General features: G+C 44.0%; 1 protein-coding gene across 1 annotated transcript in view; it reads right to left on the bottom strand.

Moving 5' to 3' along the window:
* DNAH12 (dynein axonemal heavy chain 12) overlaps positions 1-19,791 on the bottom strand; it is a 253,222-nt gene extending 233,431 nt beyond the window's left edge. The window contains exon 1 of the mRNA XM_073592248.1: positions 19,677-19,791. The gene's annotated coding sequence lies outside the window, so the exon portion shown is untranslated. The remainder of the gene's footprint in view (positions 1-19,676) is intronic.
* Between the last annotated feature and the right edge of the window lie 248 nt (positions 19,792-20,039).

Raw genomic sequence — 20,039 nt, 5'->3', positions numbered from 1 at the left:
CAATCAGTATAATCAAACACAGCTGGACTCAAATGAAGGTGTAGAACCATCTCAAGGATGATCAGAAGAAATGGACAGCACCTGAGTTAAATATATGAGTGTCGCAGCAAAGGGTCTGAATACTTAGGACCATGTGATATTTCAGTTTTTCTTTCTTTAATTAATCTGCAAAAATGTCAAAAATTCTGTGTTTTTCTGTCAATATGGGGTGCTGTGTGTACATTAATGAGGAAAAAAAATGAACTTAAATGATTTTATCAAATGGCTGCAATAAAACAAAGAGTGAAAAATTTAAGGGGGTCTGAATACTTGTGCCTCAAGGCTGGACACTGCAACATACACAAGTGTAAATCATGTGAACATCAAAACATGAGAAAAAAATGTAATTTCTTCTAAGAAAATTGTCCTTATATAAAGTGCTGATAGTGCATATATATGGATAACTGCAACCATGTGCCTCAAGGCTGGGCACTGTAACATGCACACGTATAGATCATATGAACATCCAAATATGAGAGAAACAAAATGTAATTTCTTTTAAGAATCGTCCTCAATAGTCTGGGTGAGTGAGCGTGATCTATCCCTTCACCACGATGTGAATATCCATATAATTTGGTGAATATGTCTCTTTCTTCATATGTCACCTCTGTGCTCCCTGGCCTTTCATCTTATATATACTTCAAATCAGCATAGAATCATATCCCTCAGAGATTGCATGGACTCGCCTCTAGGGGTCTTCTGTTTAGATGTTTCCAATACTCTGCACATGGATGTAACTGTGCTGGATTTCCTACAGGGTGATCTTCTTCAGTGGGTTCCCAGATAAATGTAGGTGAAGAAAGAGGAACACTCTCGTAGTGTATTAACGTCTTTTATTTAGCATTTATTAAAACAAAAACAGCATGAACTCACATTTAAAAGGCGCAAACCGGTGAAAATCCCCGAGTGCCGAACTAGTTCCTGTGTGGCGTCACTTCTGGTACTCCTCCACTCACGCCCTACGCGTTATGTCACCGTCACGTGACTTCATCAGGGGATTTCCAATTCAAATCCCTGCACATGTAGACTTCCTCTTCCCTGTCACAGTAGCTCTGAGCTCAGTGCTTCTGTGAGTAAGTAGACAGCAAATAGCAAATGACACATGCACAGGGATCATCCTTGCAATGTCTTATCAACAAGTCAGGAAGGGATCGCCATCTCTGAGAGTTTTTCAGACAGGCTCTGGGAGGTAGATAAAAATGGCCTACGCCTACAGCAGGGATATTACTTAACTTTGATCACAGTGCACAGATGGTTTCATCTATGGGTGCCCCTCACCTACATAGTCAGAATTTGGGAAAGGTGAACTAACCTTTAAATTATAACTAAAGGTAAAACTTTTTTTCAGTTTTGGATGGTGTGGAGAGGGATGAGAACACCTGTCAGTTTCGTATTGCTGTCTGTGTCCCCGTTAGGAAGATTCACCCTCTCTATGTGACTTGGTGACCACTATCACTGAGAGTGAAAGAAAATCTCCACTTTCGAGCTCCTCACCAGAATAGGAATAGGGGAGAAATCTTAGTTCTGGTGACAACCAGAGACTTCCTCACTTTGGAGGGATTTCCTTTTAGCTGTTTTGGCTATGGGACTGCACATGAATTGCAATCTCTACACTGGGACACAGAGGGCAAAATATCCTGGCAGGGGTTATAACCTCACTTAAGTTTAGACTAGTGACTAAACTGCTGTGCCTCCGAAAAGCAGTCTGTGTTTGGATAACTTTTCTGAGGCATTTGACAGGTATAACTGCGATATGTTACTTCATCACTGCCTATTTTAACCCTGGAAATGCTGCACAAATGCGCTGCATTGTGCATAGTTGCTGGGCATTTGCTGAACATTCCTATTCACTTGGACAGTTCTGGCTTGGTGGGTTTACTGAGGTGTGAAGCAAACCACAGTAGCTTACTCTAATGCTGCCTAGCAGCATTAGAGTTGTTGGACCAACAGCAATGGAAGAAGGTGTCCTTGAGGTGTTCAATTGGCCTCCAAATTGTCCAGATCTCTATTCAAGCATCTGTGGGATGTGCTAGAAAAACAAGTCCAATCCATGGAGGCCCCACCTCACAACTTACAGGACTTAAAGGATCTGCTGCTGATGACTAGGTGCCAGATACCACAGCACACTTTCAGAGATCTAGTGGAGTGCATGCCTTTATAGGTATGGGCTGTTTTGGTGGCAAAAACTGTACCTACCCAGTATAATGTGGGAGGTCTTGCAATGGAGGATAGTTGATAATGTGGCTGATCGGCATTTATTCAATCATTTAATCAATCATTTATTAAACAAAAATATCAATAGATGTAATGATTTACTGCAGAGAAAACCCTTGGCATCAAAAGCTGGTATTACCCAATTTATGTTTGTGTGTTCCCTATGAGGAGATGCCGCTGATTGTCTCTCCTCGCCATACACTCTGTCAGTGTGAGGTGATGAGAGCCGATCACCGTCACTTCCATGTTTTCATGTGACTGGCTGTTATTGGACACAGCCAATTACATGGTTAAAGAGCCGCACGATCAGCTCTTTACAGAGATCGGGGGTCGTGATCGATGTGCAGCGTGCCCCCCCCGCGGGTGCATGAGAGTGGCCATTCTGGGCGCCGTCATATGATGTCCACCCAGAACAAGAGCCCCTCCGTCACTCTGTCATTTGACAGTGGGTGGGCGGTAAGCGGTTAAACTGACCTCATTTACAGACAGTGGTTCATCCCTTTGATCTAAAAGAACTAAATGTTACAATGTTTTTCTTTAGTGATGTTGTGAGAAACATGGCAGGCTGCCTGTTTTTTTCTTTTTTTTTTGAGAGCTGTCGGCTTGACCAAAGAACTCTCTGCACTGAATCGAGGAAATGCTTTTTTAAGATCGGGAGGAGGATAGAATCTTGATCTCGATTCTTTAGAGATTATTTGTGCAGCTCTAGGTCATAGTCAGCATTTTTCTTCTTTCAAACACGGTGAGTCAAGGAAATGCCAAAGAGATCAATTTTGATCTGACCACAGCACTTTCTCACAATCCTTCTATAAATTATTTAAATGTTCATTGTCAAACTTCAAATGGGCCTGTACATGTACCTTCTTGAAGAGGGGGACCTTGCGGGCGCTGCAGAATTTTAATCCATGGTGGTTTATTGTATTACCAATCGTTTGTTTGAGGAATGTGGTCCCAAATGCCTTTAGATCATTCACAAGCTCCTCCCGTGTAGTTCTGGGCTGATCCCTCACTTTTCTCATGATCATCCTTACCCCATTAGGGGAATTCCTGCATGGAGCTCCAGACCAAGGGCGATTGATGATTATTTTGTATTCCTTCCATTTGCGAATAATGGCTTTATTAATTGTCTCCTTCTCACCGAGCTTCTTGCTGATGGTCTTGTAACCCATTCCAGCCTTGTGCAGGTCTACAATTTTATCCCCAAAGTCCTTTAACAGGTCTTTGGTCTTGCGCATGATGGTGAGGTTTGAATGGAAGAAAGAGTTTCTGTGGACAGGTGTCTTTTATACACTAACATTGGGGGTGTTTAGCTCAGTGGTAGACAGTCAGTTATCAGGTTTTAGGGCGAGGCATCACATTTTTATTAGAAGGAACAAAATAAAAGTTTACACACAGGATTTTCCACATAGGGGTTCTTCTCCATCAAATAAGAAAATGGAAATCCACCTATGCTTACTTTGCCTTGACTTGCAGTTCCTTGCTGAACCGGCCTACTCCTGGCCTCAACGGGATTCTCCAGCCCCCTGGGTTTACTCACTGTCCGCAAGACTTCAGGACTTCCTTCAACCCCCTTGGACTCGCTAGCCACCCCAGCTCTCCCAGCCTCCCAAACCCTAATCTGGTCTCCTAGGCCCTTGTAGCCATCTGGGCCTTCCCAATTCTTTCAGAAAAGAAGTCCTCCCTCACGAGTAGTCTCTCACAGGGCAGACAGGTTTCCTGACAGGGGAATGAATCCGAATGTCTGAAAGATGCAAAATTCGGCCGAATTTCGATTCGTTACGAAACGAATTGCACATGTCTAAGGAGCACTCTTTTAAAGGGAGTGCTCCTAATCTCAGCTTGTTACCTGTATAAAAGACACCTGTCCACAGAAGCAATAAATCAGAATCCGATCTCTCCACCATGGCCAAGACCAAAGAGCTGTCCAATGATGTCAGGGACAAGATTGTAGACGTACACAAGGCTGGAATGGGCTACAAGACCATCGCCAAACAGCTTGGTGAGACGGTGACAACAGTTGGTGCGATTATTCGCAAATGGAAGAAACACAAAATATCTGTCAATCTCCCTCAGTCTTGGGCTTCATGCAAGATCTCATCTCGTGAAGTTTCAATGACCATGAGAATGGTGAGGAATCAGCCCAGAACTACAGAGAATCTTGTCAATGATCTCAAGGCAGCTGGGACCAGAGTCACCAAGAAAACAATTGGTAACACACTACGCCGTAAAGGACTAAAATCCTGCAGGGCCCGCAAGGTCCCCCTGCTCAAGAAAGCACATGCACAGGCCTGTCTGAAGTTTGTTAATGAACATCTGAATGATTCAGAGGAGAACTAGGTGAAAGTGTTGTGGTCAGATGAGACCAAAATCAAGCTCTTTGGCATTATCTCAACTCGCCGTGTTTGGAGGAGGAGGAATGCTGCCTATGACCCCAAGAATACCATCCCCACCGTCAAACATGGATGTGGAAACATTATGCTTTGGGGGTGTTCTTCTGCTAACAGGACAAGACAACTTCACTGCATCAAAGGGACGATAGGCAGGGCCATGTACCGTCAAATCTTGGGTGAGAACCAGGGCATTGAAAATGGGTCGTGGATGGGTATTCTAGCATTAATCCCATAGAAAATATGTGGAAAGAGCTGAAGGTTCGAGTTACCAAACGTCAGCCTTGAAACCTTAATGACTTGGAGAGCATCTGCAAAGAGGAGTGGGACAAAATCCCTCCTGAGATGTGTACAAACCTGGTGGCCAACTATAAGAAATGTCTGATCTCTGTGATTGCCAATTAGGGTTTTGTCACCAAGTACTAAGTCATATTTTGCTAAGGGGTAAAATACTTATTTCACTCATTAAAATGCAAATCAATTTATAACATTTTTTAAATGCATTTTTCTGGATATTTTTGTTATTCTGTCTCTCAAAATAAAGCTACCATTAAAATTATAAACTGATCATTTCTTTGTCAGTGGGCAAACGTAAAAAATCAGCAGGGGATCAAATACTTTTTTCCCCTCACTGTATAACAATTATAGACCCTTCATTTCTTTGTAAGTGGGCAAACTTACAAAATCTGCAGGGGATCAAATAATTATTTTCCCCAATGTATGTAAAAACAACTACTTGCCATGAAGGTATGAAAATCCCATATGCATGCAAATATACCCCAGTAAGACAATAAGGGCTCATTACATATGGGCACAAAATATGCTGCATTCAGATCCGTAATGCATAGATTTTTTTTGGACATGAACGCAGCTGTGCACAAAGCAAGGTTCATAAAGACATGGATGAGCAAGTTTGGGGTGGAGGAAATTGACTGGCCTGAACAGAATCCTGACCACAACCCGATACAACACATTTGGGATGAATTAGAGCGGAGACTGCGAGCCAGGCCTTCTCGTCCTACGTCAGTGCCTGACCTCACATGCATTTCTGGAAGAATGGTCAAACATTCCCATAGACACACTCCTAAAACTTGTGGACAGCCTCAATATTAAACCCTACGGACTAAGACTGAGATGCCATTAAAGTTCATGTGCGTGTAAAGGCTGGTGTACTAATACTTTTGGTAATATACTGTATGTAACTATGGGGGAGATTTACTTAAACTAGAACACCTAGAATATGGTGCAGCTGTGAATGGTAACCAATCAACTTCTAACTTCAGCTTGTTCAGTTTAGCTTTGACAAAAAAAAAAAACTGAAAGCTAATTGGTTTCTATGCACCAGATTTTGCACACTCCAGTTTAACCCTTTCGTGACTAAGCCTATTTTTGAAATTTGGTGTTTACAAGTTAAAATCCATATTTTTTGCTAGAAAATTACTTAGAACCCCCAAACATTATATATATTTTTTTAGCAGAGAATCTAGAGAATAAAATGAAGATTGTTGCAATATTTTATATCACACGGTATTTGTGCAGCGGTGTTTTAAACGCAAATTTTTGGAAAAGGGACACTTTAAAAAATCCAAACAGTAAAGTTACCCCAATTTTTTTGTATAATGTGAAAGATGATGTTACGCTGAGTAAATAGATACCAAACATGTCAGGCTTTATAATTGCATGCACTCGTGGAATGGCGACAAACTATGGTAGCTATGAATTTCCATAGGCGACAAATTTAAATTTTTTTTACGGTTACCAGGTTAGAGTTACAGAGGAGGTCTAGGGCTAGAATTATTGCTCTCGCTCTGATGATCGCGGTGATACCTCACATGTGTTATTTGAACACCGTTTACATATGCGTGCACGACTTCCGTATGCGTTTTCTTCGCTGCGCAAGCTCGCGGGGACGGGGGCGCTTTAAAATTTTTTTTTTTATATTTATTTTATTTATTTTTATACTTAAAAATTGTGTTTAAAAAAAAAAAATGTTTTTTTTTTTTACTTTTATTGCTGTCACAAGGAATGTAAACATCCCTTGTGACAGTAATAGGTGGTGACAGGTACTCTTTATGGAGGGATGGGGGGTCTAAAAGACCCCCCATCCCTCCTTTACACTTCAAAGTATTCAGATCGCCGAAAACAGCGATTCTGAATACTGTGTATTTTTTAAAATTCGGCGCCATTGGCAGCCGAGTAAACGGGAAGTGACGTCATGACGTCGCTTCCGCGTTTACATTGAGAAGGCTGGAACGAAGCCGCCCACAGCTTTGTTCCAGCCCGCCCCCAGACGCCGGAGGCAGATGACTGGACACCGGGCCTCCCGATCGCACGGGAGGCCCGGTAAGAGCGGCGGGAGGCGGCGGAGGGGGGGGATGTCCCCTCCTGCTCCTCCGGTATAACAGCCGAGCGGCTTTTAGCCGCATCAGTTGTTATATACGGGTAGCCGATCGCCCGCTCTGAACAACGGTACCGGGATGATGCCTGCAGCTGCGGGCATCATCCCGGTATAACCCCCGAAAGCCAAGTACGCAGATGTGCGTACGGTCGGCGGGAAGGGGTTAAGTAAATCTCTATCCCTATGTGTCAGTAGCTGGGGGCCTAATTAATAATTATGATTATGAATCTTCAGCACATACAGAGGAGGAAAGGATTTAACATATACATTTTATAGAATGTTTAATTTTTTTTTGTTTTATAGTTTTAAGTAGGGTTAGAACGCTCAGCATTTACTTTATGCTTCAGGACAGAAAGTCAGAGGTCAGGAATTTTAATGAAGGTAACCCCTTTTGCAACTGTCAGAAATGAGAATTCCCTTTACTTTGGAGAGATGTTCTCTCACTTCCAGAGCAGGGATCAAGGAGAAATCTCAATGGCGGTTACCAGGCAGCAATACAAACCCAACAGAAGTGATAACCCCTTCCCTCTCACCTTTTTAACCACTTGCTTACCGGGCACTTAAACCCCCCTTCTATCCAGACCAATTTTCAGCTTTCAGCATTGATGCACTTTGAATGACAATTGCGCTGTCATACAACACTGTACCCAAATGAAATTTTTATCATTTTTTTCTCACAAATAGAGCTTTCTTTTGGTGGTATTTAATCACAGCTGGGATTTTTATTTTTTGCTAAACAAACAAAAAAAGATGGAAAATTTTGAAAAAAAAAATCATGTTTCATAGTTTGTTATAAAATTTTGCAAACAGGTAATTTTTCTCCTTCATTGATATGCGCTGATAAGGCGGCACTGGTGGGCACTGATAGGCTACACTGATGGGCACGGATAGGCACAGTTAAGGCGGCACTGATAGGCACAGTTAAGGCGGCACTGATAGGCACAGATAAGGCAGCACTAATGCCCACTGATGGGCCCTGATGGGTACCATTGATAGGTGGCACTGATGGGCGGCACTGATGGGCACTTATGGGCACTGGTAGGTGACACTGATGGGCACTGATAGGTGGCACTGATGTGCAGCACTGTTGTTGAGGCACTGATTGTGGGCACTGATAGGTGGCACTGTGGGCACTGATGGGTGGCACTGTGGGCACTGATGGGTGGCGCTGGTGGGCCCTGGTAAGCGGCACTGTTGCCTATTGCTAGGTGGCACTGGCAGGGGGCACAGGTGGGCACTGAGGATCTGCAGCAGCTCGCCGTGACCGGGACTGATGTCCCTCTCACGGCCGCCAGTGATCGACTTTTTTTTTTCCTCCTCACGCTGTCAACGCGAGAAGAAAAAATAGCCAATTACTGGCTCTGTTGACATCACATGATCAGCTGTCATTGGTCGCATAGACTCTCATAGACTCGCTGATCACAGAGCGCGCAGGCCGCTCGTGCACGGGACGACGTCAATAGACGTCGTCCCAGCAAAGCAGGTCCGCGCTGTAGCCGTCATTTGGCTATAGCGCGGATCTGAAGTGGGTAAAGTTAAAGCCAACCCTGGACTCCACCTTCCAGGCATCCAGGGATGTGTATTGCTACACCTGCACCTGTGCAATTGAGCTCCTAAAGTAGAACTATAGAAAAAATGTTTTTTTCATTTTGAATAGAGCAAGAGAGGGTTATAACCTCTGTCAGATTATTTTTTTTCACCATCTGTGTCCCATCGCAGAGATTTCCCTTCACTTCCTGTCCGATAGACAAACCGGAAGTGAGAGGAGAGTCCTGAAAATTAAGGGAATTTATTGGGGCCCCCCAGGTCACCAGAACTAGTGTTCTCATTGGAAGATTTCCCCTCTATTACTTTTCTGGGGACAACACAAAATTTGGGATTTTCTTTTGCTTTCAATGATAATGGTAAACAAGACAAATAGAGGATGAATCTCCCTAATGGGGGTATCGATGGCAATAAAAACTGGCAAACGTTCAAATACCTTTGCACTTCATCCAAAACTAATTTAAAACATTTTGCCTTTAGTTATACTTTAATCTACAAATCTTCATATTTATTATATTAAAAACGTAGAACATATTGCTTCATAGTGAACCTGTACACAGATTTTTCACACTAAAGTATTAACATTTTCAAAACAAGCAGGGCCTCATTCATCTCTGTAGCTATAGGCACTAAGGAGAAATTGAAGTGGTTGTAAACCCTTACAGACCACTTTTACCTACAGGTAAGCCTAGATTAAGGCTTACCTGTAGGTGCAAGAAATATCTCATAAACCTACACAGTTTAGGAGATATTTGCAAAAGACAGGCACCGATGTCTACGGCGCACTGAGCGTTCCATTTCTAAGGGCGATTGTGCCGTTAGTGACATCATCGCGGCTCTGGCCAGTCACAGCGCTGGAGCCGTGAAACCCAGAAGTCACTCCGGGAGATATGACGGCAACGGAGGAGGGGAACAAGGACCGTTTCGGGGGCTTCGATCTCAGGTATGCCTCAGGTATTGCAGGGTGTTTATTTATTTTTTTTTTTCCAGAGGGTTTACTTCCTCTTTAATGTTCAAATTCCACTGAGACACTGAAAATTAAGCTCCTTTCCACTTTTTCTTTGGTAGCCTGCCGGCCCTCTATTGTAAACAGTCTTTGATGTGATCTGTGGGGATTAATTCGTTTACAGTACATGCAGCTACAGAGATCAGTGAAGACTTGTTTTTTTATCCACTTCAGCCCCGGAAGGTTTATCCCCCTTTATGATCAGGCTATTTTTTGCGATACGGCACTGTGTTAGTTTAACTGACAATTGCGCGGTCTTGCGACGCTATACACAACTAAAATTGATGTCTTTTCTTTCCCACAAATAGAGCTTTCTTTTGGTGGTATTTGATCACCTCTGCGGTTTTTATTTTTTGAGCTAAAAACACAAAAAGACAGAGAATTTTGAAAAAAAGATATATATTTTCTTTACTTTCTGCTATAAAAAACAAATCCAATATAAAAATGTAAAAAAATCTAATTTATTCATCAATTTAGGCCAATATGTATTCTGCTACATATTTTTGGTAAAAAAAATCCCAATAAGCGTATATTGATTAGTTTGCGCAAAAGTTATAGCGTCTACAAACTATGGGATATTTTTATGGAATTTTTATTTATTTTTTGTTACTAGTAATGGCGGCGATCAGCAACTTATAGCGGGACTGCAACATTGTGGTGGACAAATCGGACAATAATACTTATAATGAAGAAGAAACAGCAAGAGGACATAACCTAGAGCTGGGTGATTTTCTCAAAAAAAAAACTCGATTCACAATTCGAATCGAGTTTTTTTTTTTTTTGATGGACACTGCGCCGGTCCTGAGGAGTAGCTCCTCCGGACCGCCACGGTATTAGCGCCGGTCCTGGGGAGCGGCAGGCAGGAGTTTTTAGGCAAGGCTGCGGCTTCGGTCTAGTCCGCAGCATCCGGCCTCGCGGACTAGGCCGAAGCCGTGGCCTCGCCTAAAAATGCCTGCCCGCAGCTCCTCAGGACTGGTGCGGTGTCCATCAAAAAAAAAAAAACTGACACCGCGCCGGTCCTGGTGAAAAAAATTGATTTGCTGAAAATTTGAATCGCTTTGACCTCTCAACTCGATTCAAGATTCAAATCGATTTTTTTCCCCAGCCTTAATCCTCATGACCTTTTACTTGATAGAATCTGGTAAATGTATGGACTGAAGACCAAGTTGCGGCCTAGCAGATGTGAGCCATTAAGGCTTGGTGATGCACTGCCCAAGAAGTACTAACAGCCCTAGTGGAGTGCGCTTTAAAATGAAAAGGTGGAATTTTCCTCTTTAACCAGTAGCTGCCCGCCCACTGTCATATGACGGCGGGACGAGGCAGCTCTCGTTCTAGGCGGACGTCATATGACGTGACCGCCTTCCCAAGCCACTAGGAGGTGCGCGCACACGCGCCCACCCGCCGTGTCACTGGGGACCGGATGCCCGTGCCCGGCGGCCGCGATGTCCGCCGGGCACCCGCGATTGCCCAGCGACCGAGCAGGACCGTGGATCTGTGTATGTAAACACAGATCCACGTTCTGTCAGAGAGGAGAGGAGACCGATGTGTGTCCCTTGTACATAGGGACAACGATCGGTCACCTCCCCCAGTCAGTCCCCTCCCCCCACAGTTAGAATCACCTCCCTAGGACACACATTAACCACTCGATCGCCCCCTAGTGTTAACCCCTTCCCTGCCAGTCACATTTACACAGTAATCAATGCATTTTTATAGCACGGATCGCTGTATAAATGTGAATGGTCCCAAAAATGTGCCAAAAGTGTCCGATATGTCCGCCGCAATATCACAGTCACAATAAATATCGCCGCCATGACTAGTAAAAAATAAATAAATAAATAAAACTGCTATAAATCTATCCCCTGTTTTGTAGACGCTATAACTTTTGCGCAAACCAATCAATATATGCTTATTGAAAACTTACAAACTGGATATTTATTATAGCAAAAAGTAAAAAATATTGAGTTCTTTCAAACTTGTCCCTCTTCTTTTGTTTATAGCATAATAAATAAAAAGCGCAGAGGCGATCAAATACCACCAAAAGAAAGCTCTATTTGTGGGGAAAAAATGATAAACATTTAATTTGGGTACAGTGTAACATGACCGCGCAATTGTCATTCAAAGTGCGACAGCGCTGAAAGCTGAAAAATGGCTTGGGCAGGAAGGGGGTGAAAGTGCCCTGTATTGAGGTGGATAAACCATAAGCTTGAACAATCACTTGACAAATCCATTTAGAAACAGTAGATTTCGATGCTGCCTGTCCTCTCTTAGGACCTTCTGGCAACACAAACAAAACATCTGTTTGACGAATCTGAGCAGTCACCTTCAAGTAGTAGACCTTGACTGCTCTCACCACATCAAGAGAATGTAGTGACCTTTCTTCCGCAGAACGTGGTTCTGGAAAAAATGAAGGCAGAACAATATCCTGGTTTAAATGAAAACCTGACACTACCTTCGGAAGGAAATTAGGACGAGGACGTAATACAACCTTATCCTTATGAATAATCAAATATGGCTCTTTACAAGAAAGAGAAGCCAACTCTGATACCCTTCTTGCAGAAGATCTGGCAACCAGAAAAACGAATTTCCTTGTCAAAAGGACCAAGGGAATATCTTGTATCGGCTCAAAAGGCTGTTTCTGTTTCGACAGGTTTAAATTCAAGTCCCAAGGGTTCAGGGGTGACCTAACTGGAGGATTAATCCACGTTACCCCCTGAATAAAGCTACGAACCTGAGAGTGCTAAGCAAGTGGTCGTTGAAAAAAATACCGATAAGGCCGACACCTGGCCTTTGATAGTACTCAAGGCCAGCTTCATTTCTAATCCTATCTGTAGAAATTCAAGGATCCTCCCTATGACATATTTCCTGGGGTGCCAACCCCTGGATTCACACCATATGCCTTCCAGACTCTATAATATATGACTCTGGAGGCCGGCTTCCTAGCATTAACCAAAGTAGAAACTACTGAACCTGACAGCCCACGCTCCTTCAGAATGTGGGTCTCAATAGCCAAACCATTAAATTTAGCGTTTGTAAGGTAGGATGGAATACGGGACCTTGCGAGGGAAGGTCTGGCCGTGGTGGTAGGGTCCATGGGTCCCCTACCGCCATCTTTACGATCTTTGCATACCAAGATCTCCTGGGCCACAAGAATCACCTCCGTCCCTTCCTGCTTGATCCTGCAAAGAAGTCGCAGAAGCAACAGAACAGGAGGGAACGCATAGATCAGTGAAAACTGATGCCACGGAAAAACCAAGGCATCTGTTCCGCATGCCAGCGGATCCTTTGTCCTTGACTAGAGATGTGAAGGCCCGGAAAAAAACCTGAAAAATTCGGGAAAAAAAAAACGTTTTTTTTCCGTTTTTTTCCTAAAGGCTTTTTTGTTTTTTTCAAAAAATTGGAAAAATTGTGGAATATTTTATTTTAACATGATGAATAAAATATTTTAAGACAGGGTGTTCAAATATTTTCCAAATCATTTCTAAAAAAAATGTATGATATCAGATTATTCTAATTTCTGTGCACTGAGTGAGGACAAGCAAGTTCTAGGTAACAAACTGAACCCTCCAATGCAAGAACAGTAAGCATTTCTTCCTTTAGGAGGTGCTGTGCTGCTATTGTAACAATAATCGGTCCGGTCAAACCTTACGTTTTTAGAAGTTCCTAATTGTGATGACGGACAAAAAAGAGTAGCTGCAGAAGCAGAGACGGATACTGACAATTTCAGCTCGAGCTGCCGAATCTCTAGAATATTGATGGACAAGGTCATTTCTGATTTGGACCATCTTCCCTGGACAGACACTTCTTCTAGGACTGCTCCCCAGCCCAGAAGGCTGGCATCTGTTGTTACCACTTTCCAGGTAACTTGTTGAAAGGATTTTACTTTTTGAAGATTCTTGGTTATCAACCACCAACTGAGGCTTTGGCTCACCTTTGGGGATAAACGCATTGGGAAGTCTAGAGCTTGGACCTTCTTGTTCCAAGTTGACAGGATACTGTTTTGTAGCAGTCTCGAATGAAACTGAGCATAAGGAACGGCCTCGAATGAAGCCACCATCTTTCCCAACAATCTCATGCAAAGTCGAATAGAAGGATTCTTCTTTGCTTTGACCACCTGAATCAGTTCCCTTATGGAACTGATCTTTGCCTGGGGAAAAAACACCCTCTTCTGAGCTGTATCTATGATCAGACTCAAGTACTCAAATCTCCTTGATGGTTTTAAGGAAGATTTCTCTAGGTTAAGAATCCAACCTAGGTATTCCAGGTAGCTGACCGTGGTGACCAAACTTTGGTTCAAGCGGGCTACTGACTGATCTATCAAGGGTAGATCGTCTAAGTAAGCTAGAACCGTTATACCCTGAGCCCTTAATCTGGCTAAAGGGGGAGCCAAGACCTTTGTAAACATTCGAGTTGTAGTAGCTAGACCGAAAGGTAGAGCTACAAACTGAAAATGAAGATTTTCTTTCTCAAAGCGTAGATATTTCTGGTGAGCGGGAAAAAAAAGTACATGGAGGTAAGCATCCTTGATGTCGATTGACGCTAGCAGTTCTCCACCTTGTAGAATGGAGACTACTGATTGGATTGACTCCATGTGAAAAGAGCGGTTATTCAAAAACCGGTTTAGATCTTTGAGATCCAAAATGGGCCTTACATCCCCGTTTGGTTTTGGTACCGTGAAAAGGTTTGAATAAAACCCTAACCCTCGCTCTTCCATTGGGATTGCCGATATCACCTTTTGAGAAAAGAGATGGTCCAAAGCTAGAAAGAGAGACTTCTTTTTTTCTGGATCTCTGGGAACGTTTGATCTGAGAAAAAGAGGATACTCTCGGAACTCTAGTTTGTATCCTAGAGATATTGAGGAAGCCACCCATTTGTCTCTACTGTTCCTGCCAGACCCTTGAGAACTGCAGAAGTCTTCCCCCCACTCGAGCGAGTGGGGGCGCCCCTTCATAAGGAGGTTTTAGTATTTTGTTTTGTGTATTTCCTCCCCCAGGGCCTCTTTTGTCCCTGGGGTTGACCCTGAGGTTTACCTCTTGAACTTGACGGTGGAGGCCGTCGTGACTGCCTGGAGGCTGATGCTCCTGGCACTGGAGAAGAAGCTTGTTTAAAAGAAAAACGCTTAAACTTCTTCTTAACTGGCAAAATGGAACCTTTTTCATTAGAAATTCTTTGGATGTACTTATCCAGATCATCCCCAAACAACCGTGGGGACGGTTCACCGTGAAATGGAAAACTAGCCAAGAGCTTTTTGCATGGCGCTTCGGCTGACCAATTTTTCAACCATAGAACTCTACGCACATGCACCAGCCCGAGCATAAGCCGTGAGGCCTGGAGAATAGAATCTCTCATAGCGTCTATTGTAAAACATAACGCCTCTGATATCCTGGCCAAATCTTGGGCCTGCTAATTAGGAATAATCTTGAGCACCTGTTTAAACTGGTCTTTTAAGGACTGACATACACTGATTGCTGCCAGCACAGGCTGAACCACTGAACCTGCCAGAGAAATATTGTTTTTAAATAGGAATTCCAACTTCTTATCTGTTGGATCCTTCAGCATTTGAGCATTGTCTACCGGACAAGTCAAGTTTTTATTCACAGAGGATATAGCGGCGTCAATTGTTGGAATCCCCCATTTCCTATTAAACTCTTCCTCCATAGGATAAAGTGTTGAAAACTTTTTTGGAGGAAAAAACTGTTTATCTGGGTGCTCCCACTCAGAGTACATAAGTTTTTTTTAGCAATAAATGGATAGGAAAAGCATGAATAGCTTGGGGAGGCTTTAGCGAACCTAAACAAGAAGTGGGCTCAACAACTGACTCTGCTACTGGTAGTAAAAATATGGAGCGGACCAATTCAGTGAGAGATTGTACCAACAACCTTTCTTGTGAACCCGATCCTTCCGTATTAGATTCTTCAGAAGAGGAGTCATCAGCCTCTTCCTGGTCCCCTGAGAGAAATTCGTAATTTCTCACCCCCTGTTCCTGGGTAATGAAAGGGGACCTGTTACACTAAGTCCCACTCTGGGATGCGATTAATGCATCAATCTTTTGTTCCAAGCCTAAAATGGTTGAGGAAAAAACCTCTTCAATAATATATACAGGGGCTACAGCGTTAAGAGCAGCTGCAACACCCGAAGTCCCTGATGGCTCACTCTGACCAGCCATATCACTCTCAGGGGAGGATGCCATCTTTTTTTAGATGATTCTAGGCTTCCTTGTTTCTATAGAAGTCTTTCTATAGCCCTTTTTTGAGGTGTTTTTACCCCCCCCCTTCCGACCAAAGCCCGGTGCACAAAGCAGAGGTACTTCCAGAAGGAACGCATCCACTGCTTGAGCAATAGTCCAGCCCTGCCACTGCTATTAATGCTCAGCCTGATTGCAATAGTAAATGTGTCAAAAGGAATGCTTGTGTCACCAAACCTCTTTCATGCCCCTCTAAGCTCTTGTGTCCCTCCGTCAGCTTGCAGCAGCAACAATGGAGCTTTTAAAAAACACATTCCCACGCTGGACGTTGGAGCACGCCAACGCCGCGCTAAGCCCCGCCCCCCTCCGTCGCATCCGATCCCCCTCCTCTTTTAAAAAAAAAAGAGTTTTCCTGCGCGAGCGCTGGCCTCTGATCCTACAGGATCGTTCTGTGAGAGGAAAAATGGGGAGGAGGGAACCTAGAAGCTGCCGAGTAGGGCGGCGAGCTGATTGTTTTTTTTTTTGTTTTTTTTGTTCTCTCCTAACGCTCTTCCTCGTGAAGAGGGGGAGAGTACAGTCCAAGTGGGGGAGTGTCTGGTGAGGAGGAAACCCCCCCACACTTACCGGAGGTCTGCCTGCTAGCTGGAGAAAGAAGCCTGCTGCTCCAGACACAGAGTGATCTCTTGAGGAAGTATGGGAAGGTATGTGCTCCATACAGCCCCCAGTGGAGACTTAGGCATAACAACATTTACTAAAAGGAGACATTTCATAAGAAAATTCAAAAATTTCTTAGAAAACTCCACTTACCTTTCCCGCCGCAGGGTTTTCTGTGTAGTGGGAGGGGTTATATAGGGAGTGGACTTCTTGTCTTAGGGTGTGCCAGTGTCCTTCACCTGAAGGTGGCCTATAACCCACATAGTAACTACTATGGCTCTGTGTCCCGTGATGTACGATAAGAAATGAGGAAACATCTCATCTTTGACTGTTGTCATCCAAACAAGTGTCCCTACAGGGAGATTTCCCTTTTATCTCTTGTCTGGTGACAATTGTAACATTTTAGATTTTCCAATCACAACAGTCCCTGGGGCAGAAAATGAGAGTGAATCTCTCACAGACAGCAATAAAAACCTGACAGAGGTTCTAACTATTATCCATTTTACCCAAAACTAAAAAATAAGTTTTGGCTGGAGAGCCACTTTAGAACAGCTCTGTTGCTACATTAAAAAAGGGCTCCCTGCAAAGAAAAGTGTGGAGTTATCAATAAGCCCCTGTGCAAGACCAATTACTGGTCCGAGGCCCCAATATTCAACCACTGAGCAAGGAAAAACATGTATTTACTTTGTGTGGATTCAAAGCCAGGTCATCATGACAACAGGAGGGGTGCTAAAACCCATATGACCTATAACTAGTATAAAGGAGAGGTGGCCTTCCTCCAGGCTTACCTGCCCTCTGCCTATCCATTATAATGCATGTGCTTCCACTGTGAAGGTTCTCAAAATTTAAAGTTAGGATTGCAGATAACATTGGGGTGCCGTGAAGAGGCTCTGTAGCTTACACATGCATTTGCAAATGTGTTCAAACTAAACCCTGTTTTTAACGCAAACTGTTAGACAGGTTAATATAGTTGGATGCAGGCTGGTCGGTAAGTAGAGCTGGGAATTTTCTTTGGTTTTGTGTGACATGCGTCGCCCTTCCATGTGCTCCTTGCTGCAAAGGCTAGTTATAGGTGGGGACAGTGGCCATTTGTTTGGACCACTGTATTGGGGACAGGAAGCCAGGGAAATCCAAAATGTTAAAGATGTCACAGCAACAGGAACAGAGAAAAATGTTTTATTGGGGATACTTGTTGAGGTGAGGGGGGGGGGGTCAGAATGCTTTTCCCCATTAAAAGTGTCATGTTCACAAACACTTAACAACTGGTCTGCCACTGAACAATAGATCATTGTAGTCTAATGCCGGGTACACACGACCGGTTTTGCCGTCAGAATAAACTCCGAAGGTTTCTTAGACGGAACTCCGACGGAATTCTGCTCAAGCAGTCTTGCATACACACGGTCACACCAAAGTCCGACCGTCCAGAACGCGGTGACGTACAACACTTACGACGGGACTAGAAAAAGGAAGTTCAATAGCCAGTAGCCAATAGCTTCCGTCTCGTACTTGCTTCAGAGCATGCGTCGTTTTTGGTCCGTCGGAACAGCCTACAGAGGAGGGGTTTTCCCAATAGGAATATTTAGAACATATTCCATTTCTAGGTCCGTCAGAATTTTCGAAAAAAAAAGTCTGATGAGGCACACACACGATCGGAATAGACGATGAAAAGCTTCCATTGGACTTTTTCTGTCGGACATTCCGTTCGTGTGTACGCAGCTTTAGTTTGTTTTCAGGCTTTGGACTCATAGTTGTACTGCTAATAGAAAGTTAAAGCGGACTTCTTTTTTTAAATACTCCGCCGCAATTGTGTCCACTTTAAATACAACATTTAGATAATGCTATCAATGCTGTCCTTTTAGTTAATGTTTAAATGGTTAAAAACGAACCTGATCTCAGAAGCAGGCAGGGTCCATATCTACTGTGGGCATTTGAAGCCCTCTTGTATTTATTTCCAGGATTCGGTGCAGCTGGCTACCCACCATGCACCTCCCTGATCTCGCACCTGCGCAGTAATGCCACTATGCGGCGCTCTTTTGTCCTGACACCTTGCAATAGCAATGGCAGCGTCGGCGGAAGTTCCCGCTCCGTTGTTATAGCTATCGAGCAAGATTTTGGTATTAGGCAATTCCCATGGACTCTTGGGATAGACGACGCTGATATCCCAGAAGTCCATAGGAATCACCTAGTTACATCATTGCCTAGGCGGCCGGAGCCAGAAGTGATCTATACTTCAAGGAAAAAAAAGGTATTTGAAAACAATATATATATATATATATTTGCCACTTTAAATATAGAGGAGGATGGGCATTGGATTAATCCTATGTTAAAAAAACAGGTGGAACTCCGCTTTAAACGTATTCATTGCTACAATTAGCTTTTAGCAGTATGAGTGCCACAGTGGAACAACTGGTGCACACACAACACTTCTTCAGTCTCCATGCATGCACTCCACACTTTGATAAAGCCACTTGAGGTTTCGCCTAGGACAGTGATGGTGAATCTTGGCACCTCAGGTGTTTTGGAACTACATTTCCCATGATGCTCACCTACACTGCAGAGTACATGAGCATCATGGGAAATGTAGTTCCAAAACATCTGGGGTGCCAAGGTTCACCATCACTGGCCTAGGGTGTCAAAAATCCTTGCAGCAGCCCTGTTCCCGGGGGTTGCCTGATGTAGCCATTTAAGATAGCTCAGGTCAGACGACAGGACGGGTATTTAACCCTTTCCTTTCCAGGAATCACTTTTTCAGACAGACTGTGTGTGTGACCTTCACCCTCCACATGTGTTCTGGGGACCAGAATGATGGAAAACCCAGAATGTCACTGTAGTCACCAGAACAGGAAGTGAGGGTAAAATCTTCCTATGGAGAGACCCGCTGCCATTAGAAACCTTTATGTGGGGAAATCTCCTCCCCATTTATAGAGATTTCTTTTCACTTCTTGTTGTGACTCCAGAACAGGAAATGGGGGAAATCTCCTCTGTGGGGACACAGAGTCCAAAAATAAATAAAAAATAAAATGACCCATCGGGGTTTGTCTCTTTGCTGATTCTTTCCACAACTATAAGGACAAGTTTGGAGTGAACTTTTCTGGTGATGAGTCCCTTTATATGTACAGATCAGTGTCACATTGTGAAGTGTCTGGGGGTTCCTACATATCACAGATCTATAATACAGGGCACTCCTATAACTCGGTGATAATGAAGGGGGACACACAGGGGACACACAGGGGACACACAGGGGACACTCACCGCCCGCTCCCCAGCACTGAGCCCGGCTCTCCTGTCTCTTCTCCCCGTACAGAGATCCGCTCATCAGTCCCCCTCTCGCTCGGGCATGAAACAATCCGGTTGCTATGGAAGCTGTGGGCAGGGCGAAGGGGAGGAATATTAGGGCGGAGAAATGCTCTGGGCCCGCCCATCTTCCAGGTCTCTGTGGTAGGAGAAGGAAAGTTGGGGCGGAGCTGTGATTGGCTCTCCGGTGTTCTGCACTGATTCAGGCGGATCTGGTGGTGCAATGTAGTGAAGTATTGTGTGTGTGAGCTCTGTACTCCCCGGCCAGGAGATGGACGGGGAGACCTGGGGAGGGGTACTAGAGAGCAAGGGGAGAAAGAG

Source organism: Aquarana catesbeiana, linkage group LG07, assembly GCF_042186555.1.
Source record: "Aquarana catesbeiana isolate 2022-GZ linkage group LG07, ASM4218655v1, whole genome shotgun sequence".
In the NCBI taxonomy this organism is placed as follows: domain Eukaryota; kingdom Metazoa; phylum Chordata; class Amphibia; order Anura; family Ranidae; genus Aquarana; species Aquarana catesbeiana.
This window is presented reverse-complemented; position numbering and strand designations above follow the sequence as displayed.